At 39.3% G+C, this 9733-nt stretch overlaps 1 long non-coding RNA gene across 1 annotated transcript; it reads right to left on the reverse strand.

Moving 5' to 3' along the window:
• Positions 1-846: 846 nt before the first annotated feature.
• Positions 847-6936, reverse strand: LOC139434616 (uncharacterized). Its single transcript, XR_011643950.1, has 3 exons — positions 6181-6936; positions 2600-2679; positions 847-2021 (listed from the first exon to the last, which is right to left on the reverse strand). It is a non-coding gene; the product is annotated as an uncharacterized lncRNA (long non-coding RNA).
• Between the last annotated feature and the right edge of the window lie 2797 nt (positions 6937-9733).

The raw sequence follows: 9733 nt of genomic DNA on the forward strand, positions 1-9733 counted from the left end.
CTGTTCGCATCAAAAGAAAATGCTCAATGTCAGCTGTTCTTTTCAATGCGCGATTTAAACGCACCGTTAGGCGTGGACGCGCTCGCGCACGTTTGGCCTCCGGTCCTTCTGTACGCGTTCCCACCCCTGGCTCTGGGGGGGGGGGGATCTTTCACACACACCCAGAGCGCTTGGCACTATGGGCCTGGCCCGTGAGTGGTACAATCTGAATACAGTGGGTCTCTCTCAGAAGGTGATAAACACTATTCAGAGTGCAAGAGCTTCCTCCACCAGGTCTCTCTATGACTGTAAGTGGAGTAGGGTTGGGTATCGTTTGAATTTCCACGATTCTGATTCCGATTCCGATTCTACTTTTCGATTCCGGTTCATAACGGTTCTCAATTCCGATTCTTTGAGGGGCAGGGTAAAAAAAATGATTACGTTCTTGTTGAGAAAAACAAGCATATCTGCCTTCTCAGGCATACCGGGAAGAAATGTTTGAACATTTTAAAGCAAAATGCTTTAAGCAGCATTACTAGAGACTAGATCTAGGGGGTACAACTCTAAACACCCATATGAAAAATATCGGTTTACATTTGAATAATTAAATAAGTATGTGAGCATAACCAGGCAATAACCCATAGCCAATAACAAATACATGTAACGTATTTTATTTTTGTTGTTCATTCATATCTAGGGTTGGGTATCGTTTGAATTTCCACGATTCCGATTCCGATTCTACTTTTCGATTCCGGTTCTTAACGGTTCTCGATTCCGATTCTTTGAGGGGCAGGGTAAAAAAATGATACATGCTTCTTCCACCAAAAAAATTACATTTATTCGAGAAACTTTTACACAGGTTAGTTTAAAGTAATATTCACATTAATCAGTCTGTTTATATTCACTGCTATGTAACTTTAACCTGAGAACCACTGAAGCTACAACAGTGCAACAGTCCAACTTTTAAAAACAGTTCTTGTTGAGAAAAACAAGCATATCTGCCTCTCAGGCATACCGGGAAGAAATGTTTGAACATTTTGAAGTAAAATGCTTCAATCTGGTGCACATGCAGAATTACTAGAGACTAGATCTAGGGGGTACAACTCTAAACACCCATATGAAAAAGATCGGTTTACATTTTAATAATGTCCTCCAAACAGCATAATAACCAGACTGTATCATTAAAACTAAGTACCAGTTCTAGATCCTTGACTTTAGACAAACAATTCAAAAGACAACATGTATTTAAAGACCAATCTTTATTTGAATGTGCCTCTTAACCTGATATATTAGTTATACAGTAATAGTATTGACAATCTAAAAAAACTGAGCAACTCAACAGTCAACTTTATGTTTCTTATTGTCTAAAGCATTTATTATTTTCATTTTCCCCCTCTCATATTCAGTGTGGACGGATTGAGACAGCATGGTGTCCAGAGAGCTGCAGAGACTTCAGGGAGAAACCTCCGTGTGATGGACGTCCTGTCTGTTGGTTTGGAGAGGACTGAGGGTCTTTCCTCAGCGAGGAAGACCAGGCCTGATGGAGGAGCCCATGCTGGGCAAAGCTGATACCAACTGCAAAGGCCTAGTCTGTCACTTTATTTGACTAAATGTGTTTACTTATAAATGTAATAGGTTTACACCTTCTGTCCATATGTGCTTTTTATTTAAAACATTTGATTAACTTTTGGTTCACATTTCAATAAATTGTATTTGTATTTGCATTCCTTTCCTCCATTATTCTTACTGAAAATGTTAGATTACACATTCACATCTGACTGAAGATTGGCCCCATTTATTTATGATGTTGCAAACTCTGCGGTACAAGGCACAAGCAATGTGAAGCTCATAAAGTGAGGCAAATAGAAATAATCAGCTGATGGAGTGTAGGTGCATTCGATCAGCTGACTGTTTTTACAATAAAAGTAGTTTCTTGTACTGGTCTTAAAATCTCATAACATCAGCTTTTAACGTTCCTCTTGGATGTTCTTCTTGACCCTCAGAGAAGGAGAAAATGTCGTGTCTTTCAGACATGTCCTTTCCTAACAAAAATGACAGGAAATATAAAACATATTATTGCAGAACAAGTGTGTTATTTATGAAAGCAGTGTGTTTGTTTGTTTAGGGGCTGTAGATATCATTATTTTGTAATTGTAATGTTTTTTTTTTATTTCAACAGTGAGCTACAAAGACAATCAGAGAATGAACAGTATGAAGTTCATCAACATTGAAATATATGTTATTATCAAAATAATATTTAACTGTTATCAAAACGTAGTGCAACTGTAGAAGCTTGCTCTGTTGTCTCACTGAAAGAATAACCTTTACCACGTTTTTTACAGACAATATTGAGAGATAAATAGTAGCAGTTCTCACTATGTGTTAAATATCTTTGCCTTCAATACATTAAATTAGAAAGATGACAAAATCATAATGCTTGTTAACATCTAAATGTAACTTTTTGCATGGAATAAACCCTCAACTTAACTGATGTGTAGGTGATCTAGTATTTAGTATTGTTTAATGGAATGTATATCAGTGTATTAAAGTCAATACTTCATTAATTTAAACCAATATCTTTCTTGATTCTTTGTACAGTATGAAAAAAGAGTCTTTGTACCTGAGCTGAAGTTCACTGCTGTGAGGAGTCCAGTTCTGTCTCTCACTCTCTGGTCCAGCCTGTCTGCATCACCTGGACACCTTAAACCAGGGGTGTCAAACTCAATTTCATCGCGGGCCACATCAGCATTATGGTTGCACTCAAAGGGCCGGTTGTAACTTTAAGACTATATAAAAATACATATATAAATATATCATATATATGAAATAATGTATTATATTATATTACATCATTGCCTCTGCATTGGATTATCATCGGATAGGGTAATAACTTCATAATTAAGTACGTCTGAAAGCAGAAGTCTATGGTAAATAATTGCAAGTCTCTTCAGTGCGTATGTCCCAAAATGGTTTAAAAAGAAAAGCCAAATTCTGGAGAAAAAAGAAATAGAAGTGACATTTTGAAATAAAAATCTAATTCTGAGAAAAAGGAATTCTATGAAAAAAATGCATATTTTGAAGAAAAAAAGGCAAATTCTGAGAAAAAAGTCATATTTGAGATGCATTGTGGGACATGTAGTTTATGGGCAACATGCTTCTGTAGCATGTAACCGTATAATAAACATATTATATTCTTTGCAAGCTCTTGTGGGGCCACATAAAATGAAGTCGCGGGCCGAATGTGGCCCCCGGGCCTTGAGTTTGACACCCCTGCCTTAAACAAACAGATATATATATATATATATATATATGTAAAGTAAGGCAAGGCAAGACAAGTTTATTTATATAGCACTTTTCAATGCAAGGTAATTCAAAGTGCTTTACAAAAATAAATGAAAGACATTAAGCATTAAAAAAGAAAAGCTAATAAAATAAACATTAAGGAAAAATACATGGATAAAAGTTACAGTGCAGTCTAAAATATGAATAGTTCAATTAAACTTTACAAGAAAAAGTACATGGATAAAAGTTACAGTGCAGTTTAAGATATGAATAGTTAAATTAAAAGCAGCGACAAAAAGAAAAGTCTTCAGCCTGGATTTAAAAGTAGTAAGAGTTGCAGCGGACCTGCAGGTTTCTGGGAGTTTGTTCCAGATATTTGGAGCATAATAACTGAACGCTGCTTTACCATATTTAGTTCTGACTCTGGGGACAGAAAGCTGACCAGTCCCTGAAGACCAGAGAGATCTGGATGGTTCATAGTTTAGCAGGAGGTCAGTAATGTATTTTGGGCCTAAACCATTCAGTGCTTTATAAACCAGCAGCAATATTTTGAAATCTATTCTTTGACACACAGGAAGCCAGTGTAAAGACTTCAGAACAGGAGTGATGTGATCCACTTTCTTAGTGTTAGTGAGGACTCGAGCAGCGGCGTTCTGAATCAGCTGCAGCTTTCTAATAGATTTTTTAGTGAGACCTGTGAAGACGCCATTGCAGTAGTCGAGTCTACTGAAGATAAAGGCATGGACAAGTTTTTCCAAATCCTGCTGTGACATTAGTCTTTTAATCCTAGATATATTCTTTAGGTGATAGTAGGCTGATTTAGTAACTGTTTTAATGTGACTGTTGAAACTCAGGTCAGAGTCCATGACTACACCTAGATTTCTGGCTTTATCTGTTGGTTTGAACATTGCAGACTGAAGCTCAGCGCTAACTTCTAAACGTTCTGCCTTGGCTCCAAAAACCATTACCTCAGTTTTATCTTTGTTTAATTGGAGAAAGTTCTGACACATCCAGTCATTGATTTGTTCAATGCACTTACTCAGTGTTTGAATTGGAGCATAGTCTCCTGCTGAAATTGTTATGTAAATGTGTGTGTCATCTGCATAGCTATGGTAACTTATTTTGTTGTTCTTCATTATCTGAGCCAGTGGTAGCATGTAGATGTTAAAGAGAAGAGGCCCCAAGATGGAGCCTTGAGGAACCCCACATGTCATATTTGTCAACTCAGATGTGTATTTACCTATAGAAACAAAGTTGTTTCTATCCTTTAAGTAGGATTTAAACCAATTTAGAACTGTTTCCGAAAGTCCCACCCAGTTTTCCAGTCGGTCTAGTAATATGCTGTGGTCAACAGTGTCAAACGCAGCACTGAGATCTAATAATACTAACACTGAAGTTCTGCCACTGTCTGTGTTTAAGTGGATGTCGTTAAAGACCTTTACAAGAGCAGTCTCAGTGCTGTGGTTTGGATGAAAGCCTGACTGGAACACATCGAAACAGTTATTTAAATGAAAGAAATTACTCAACTGTTGAAAAACAACTTTTTCAATGATTTTACCTAGAAATGGCAGGTTTGATATGGGCCTGTAATTGTTCATTACTGAAGCATCTAGATTATTATTTTTTAAGAGCGGTTTAATGACTGCAGTGTTCAGGGCCTGTGGAAAAATACCTGAGTGAAGAGATTTGTTTACTATATGAAGTAGTTCTGAGGCCATGCAGGGCAAAACATCTTTGAAAAATCCTGTTGGAATAATATCAAGGCAGCAGGAGGAGGATTTCAGAAGTTGTATAATGTCCTCTAGGTTTTTATCATTAATCTGATGGAATTGTGTCATGATGTCTGAATTGATGTTAAGTGGACACAGAGACAACACATTTGCTGTTCCTGATGCAGAGGCACTGACTGCTTGTCTGATTTTCTGAATTTTGTCAGTGAAAAAGGAGGCAAAATCATTGCACGCCCTGGTGGTTAGAAATTCAGAGGCTACTGACACTGGGGGGTTAGTTAGTCTGTCGACAGTAGCAAACAAGGCACGTGCGTTGTTTTTGTTTTTGGGAATGATGTCAGAGAAGAATGATTGTCGTGCGTTTTTCAATTCCAAATTATAAAGGCCAAGTCTCTCTTTATAAATTTCGAAGTGAACCTGGAGATTTGTTTTTCGCCACCTGCGTTCAGCTTTTCGACATTCTCTTTTTTCTGTTTTAACGGTCATGGCCTTTCTCCATGGAGATATTTTCTTCCCAGTCACTTCCTTTACCTTAATTGGAGCAATGGCATCTATAACATTTTTAATTTTTGAATTAAAATGATCTACTAGCTCATTTACTGAGGTGTTAGCAGGGGCAAGTGTGGAAGAAAAATTCTGAGTAAACATTTCCCTAGTATTTTCAGTTAAATATCGCTTTGTGGTTACCTCTTTTTGAACACTTGTGTGAACAGAAATAGAGCTCTCAAAGAAAACACAGGAATGGTCAGACAGTGCAACATCAGTCACCACAACCTTAGAGATATTCAGACCCTTTGAGATAATTAAGTCCAGAGTGTGCCCCTTATTGTGCGTGGACTCCGTCACATGCTGAGTCAGTCCATAGCTATCAAGAACACAAAACAGTTCTTTAGCCCCTCTGTCCTGGGGGTTGTCAACATGGATGTTAAAATCACCAACAATGACTAGACGGTCAAAGTCAATACACACTATAGACAGCAGTTCAGTAAAGTCATCAAAAAAGCTTGCACAGTATTTGGGTGGCCTATAGATATTTAGGAACAGAGCTCGAGAGGAGCATTTCAGCTGAAGGGCCACATATTCAAAAGAATCAAAGTTTCCATACGATGTCTTCCTGCATTGAAGGGAATCATTGAACAGACAGCTTTCCCTCTAGCCTTTCACTTTTGGAGTAGCTATTGGTCCTTACCCTGCTGTGTGAAGAGGACGGGTTATCCAGGTCATCAGAAAGAGATCTCCGGCTCTCGGTCAGCGGAGCGTATCTGTTCTGGATTGGCACACTTGGTGGTTTAGGAGGATTTTTTGTAATTCTCCCTTTAACAGCTGTCCACTGCTGTTTAGGGGTTGAAGAGGCGCTCTTCCTGGGTGATAACAATGCAGGCCAGCCAGTCACATCACATATCTCTGAGTGTTGGGCTCTGCCTGTTATCCGTCCTCCCAAATCCCATGGAAATGATTTACTCTTCGACTTTGCACCCAGAGAGTTCCAGGGAGGACTACCACTTGTAGATTTATTACCCGGTACACAGCCCTCCTGTTCCTTGGAATCCCTGTAGCTGCTAACCCGCTGTGAGTTAGCATACCCTTTTCCACTATTTTGCAACACTGGTAAAGTGGTGTCATTCCCACAACATAGTCCATTCACTTCCACGTTAACTTCCAACCGTTGCATTTTCATTTCCAGCACAGCTATCTTCTGTAGAAGTTTGTGGAAGTCATCTGTAGAGAACGGAGGCATTTTTATACCAACTAGCTTAAGCTAAATAGCATGCAGTAGCTTTAGCTGTTGCTAGGCCACGCTTCTGTAAAACTGGGGTCGTCGTAAAAATGTTGAAATATGGCTGAAAACCTCGGTCTATTTACGAAGATGAACTGTCCCAGTGATAGGTTAATGTCCAGGAGCCGCTGCTCGAAGTTTTCAGAGAATAAGAATAGGAAAATCAGCATAAAAAGTAAGCAGAGGCAGGAGCAAGCAGAAAAGCGTCTGCACTGTAAGAAAGATAAGCAGCAACACAGGCATGTGTACAAACAATATAACTGATTCTCTTCTGTTGAACATGTTGGATTGTGTATTGTCAGGGTCCTTTTTATTTTACTGTAACTTTGGAAGTTGTGTTACCAATGCTTACTGTTTATTTGATACCCATTTGGTAATGCAATTAATAAAAACAATAAGGTTTGGGTTCGTTCTTCAGATGACTGTGACGTTAACGTGTAAGCTCAATAATATACTCAAGCTTAATCAACCATATTGTAATATCTAAGTAATCATCTTGAAATATGACATTAATAATTGTAATATACACACATCTTATTGTGAGGTTGATTTCACATACACTACTTCAACATTAGCTTGTCTACATACTTGAGCATAGCCAATTTAAATTAACCTTAGATGCATACAGTTCTACCGCAGTGGCGGCCGGCCCATAGGGGCGCTAGGGGCGCCGCCCCACCTCTTGCCAGATACAAAATAAAAATAAATATTAAATAAAAAAATATATATTTAAAAAATATATTTAAAAAAATATATATATTTTATATTTTAATTTTTAATGAACAAGGTAAATATCATACAAGTGGTATCACAAAAATGTATAATCTACAATACAATCTCGTTTAAAATTGTGTTACGATGTCTAAAGTTACTGATAAGTCACCTGTTTCCTGCCTGGCCTTGCACATGGCATTAGTTTATCATTACCGGGCAGAGCCCCCGAGCGAAACAGCAGCAACCAGCACGTTGCAAAAGTCTCAATAGTAAACTGTGCCGCCGAAACATAATTTCAGCCAATCAGCGCCGTCAAATATGTTGGTCACGTGGGCGCTCACGTTGGCGCCCATGTTGCTTACGTGCGTTTACGTGAGTTGTTTTTTAGACTCGTGAGTGACCCAAGAGCTACTCTCCAATCCTTTTGAAAGGAGAAGTTTGGGAGATAAATTGATACTTAAAGACCTTGGACCGGACCAACCCGATTTGTATATATCACAGCAAGCTCGTGAAAAAGACAAAACGTATCAACAAGGCTTCTCACATGGCTAGCTGGATGCAAACAGGTAAATGCTATCTTTTGTTTCACATGCTTGCTCTTCAAATAGCTGGCGACAGATACGATCAGGGCCGCCTTAATGCATGGGCTGACCTGGGCTGCAGCCCAGGGGCCTACGGAGATCGGGGGCCTATCATGAGCCAATTTTTTTTTTTTAAATTAAAATGTTTTATTTTTTTATTTCGGGTGTTTTATTTATCATTTTAAATAAACAAAGTCTTTGCTTTCAGAATATGGAACTTTTATTTCCAATATCACATGAAAAATATATTTTTGAAGCTTGTAAAGGGAAGAAGACAGCTCTCCCTCGCCACTCTGCTGTTCCGCAGCGCCGCTCCCCCTCCCTCTGCTGAAATTATGAATGTAAGGCGTATAGTAATCATAGATAACACGGCAGGGTCCATTACAATTTGTATTCATCTGATTTCAATTAAACAAAGTCTTGGCTTTCAGAATATTAAACTTGTTTTGGCAAATTCAGATTATAAATACAACTTTGAAGCTTGTAACGGCATAAATACAAGCGGAGAACGGAGTAACTTGACGTCACAGCAGGCATAACAACAGCCGGTGTTTCTCGTGACGTGTTTTCCCCGGGAAACAAACACAATACTCATCAGAATGAGAATATGTTTCACATGTGACTTATTAAAATTGCGAGTGATTGAGTGACAGATGAAGGTTGTTTAGGAGAAAATGTCGGAGAAGAAAAAGTTTGAGAGTGGCGCTCAGAAAAGGAAATTGTCGAGGGAAACGGAGTTTCGAGACAAGCAGCTATTACAAAAAATGCCGAAGCTTACAGGTTATTTTAAACCTGTAGGCCAGGATGAGGAGGAAGGACAGATGAGTTCTGTACCGAGCAGCAGCGGTGCCATCCGCGGGGCCTCAGAGCCAAGTAGGCCGTCTGGTTCTGATAGCGATGGAGTAGCGGGAGAGGAAAAATAGACAAGAAGGACATTATCCGTTGGAGGAGATGGGAGGACGACGAGGACTTGCTACGTGGAGGGGAGCCAACGGCAATCGGACAAATACATGAGGGAGGCCCGATACGTCACTCATCTGGAGGAGTGGACCAGGCGCGCGTAGAGCAGAGTGGAGAACTGCGATCACAGAGCCTGCCGAGGCTATAAATGACTTTGATTTGTTGTTTAAATAGGGGGCCTACAAAAACTATCAGCCCCAGGGCCTGATGGCAGGTTAAGGCGGGCTTGGATACGATCTGTTCAGAAACTAGACAAAAGTTAAACAAGTACAAACCACAGACTGTCTGTGTCATGGAGAATACAGTCGCTGGTTTATTTATGTCTGTAGGCCGTTGTTGTGAGTGTGGACGGTCGGAGTATATATAGCGTTAGCTTAGCCAAGCTCCATTCAGGAAACAAGCATTCTAAAAGGTTTTTCGCCTGCCGTCTGTCTGCAGACTTGTCAAAGCATTAATTCATGGTTTTTACTAACCGGTATCAGTATGTTGTTACGTCGGCATCATTTAGAAACGTGTATTACAATTTAATCACGGTAAAATATGTTCATGTTGTTGTAGTTGTAGCTCCCGAGCCAGCGCGTCTTGTTTGAATGATGCGAGTAAACACAGCTGGCAGCTGCGGTGAAACTCGAGCGATGCGATAGGAGCAGGGTTGGGTTGTAACGGAATACATGTAACGGCGTTACGTAATCAGAATACAAAAATCAAGT

Source organism: Pseudochaenichthys georgianus, chromosome 1 (assembly GCF_902827115.2).
Source record: "Pseudochaenichthys georgianus chromosome 1, fPseGeo1.2, whole genome shotgun sequence".
Classification (NCBI taxonomy): domain Eukaryota; kingdom Metazoa; phylum Chordata; class Actinopteri; order Perciformes; family Channichthyidae; genus Pseudochaenichthys; species Pseudochaenichthys georgianus.